Source organism: Suricata suricatta, chromosome 11, assembly GCF_006229205.1.
Source record: "Suricata suricatta isolate VVHF042 chromosome 11, meerkat_22Aug2017_6uvM2_HiC, whole genome shotgun sequence".
NCBI classification, from domain to species: Eukaryota; Metazoa; Chordata; class Mammalia; order Carnivora; family Herpestidae; genus Suricata; species Suricata suricatta.
The window spans coordinates 51,815,111-51,815,716 of record NC_043710.1 but is presented as its reverse complement, the minus strand read 5'-3'; the positions used below and the strand labels follow the sequence as shown (position 1 = coordinate 51,815,716).

General features: G+C 34.7%; 1 pseudogene; it reads left to right on the top strand.

The window, feature by feature from the left end:
• LOC115307062 overlaps positions 1 to 218 on the top strand; it is an 870-nt pseudogene extending 652 nt beyond the window's left edge.
• Positions 219 to 606: the final 388 nt, after the last annotated feature.

Sequence of the window (606 nt, the reverse complement as noted above, 5' to 3'; positions counted from 1 at the left end):
TGTGCACTATACTTGTCTCCTACACCCCTGCACTGTTTAGCTTTCTAACTCACCGCATTGGCAAGAAGGTACCTCCAAGCGTCCATATAATTTTTGCAAGCTTGTACCTTTTGGTGCCTCCCACAGTCAATCCCCTGGTGTATGGTGTCAAGACCAAGCAGATTCGTGACCGAGTGGTTGGTCTCTTCTTCCCAAACAAAGATATTTCTGAAAACTAAAATATGTAAATACCAGACCAAATTGGTATAACACGATTATCAAAAGTTATGACTACCGTGATGAATAACTGAAAGTAGTCCTACTGTTCATTTTGGGTTTCCCTGTGCCTTGCAACAGGCATTGTTGATGCCGTACATGTATGTAAAAATTATCTTATGTAAACTTATGTCTTCAGTTTACTATTTGAGATAAAACCAAATCAGAATATTATCAAAGAGTGACACATGGAAAACTTTTAACACATGTTACCAATTTTATTATTTTCTGTATATTTTAATATCAAACTATTTCTATAGTATTTATGTCACATCTCCAAATGTGAAGTAATTTATTAAGTATTATCATAATATAAGTACGTTCAAGTCATTTGGTCAGATTGACTTTTTT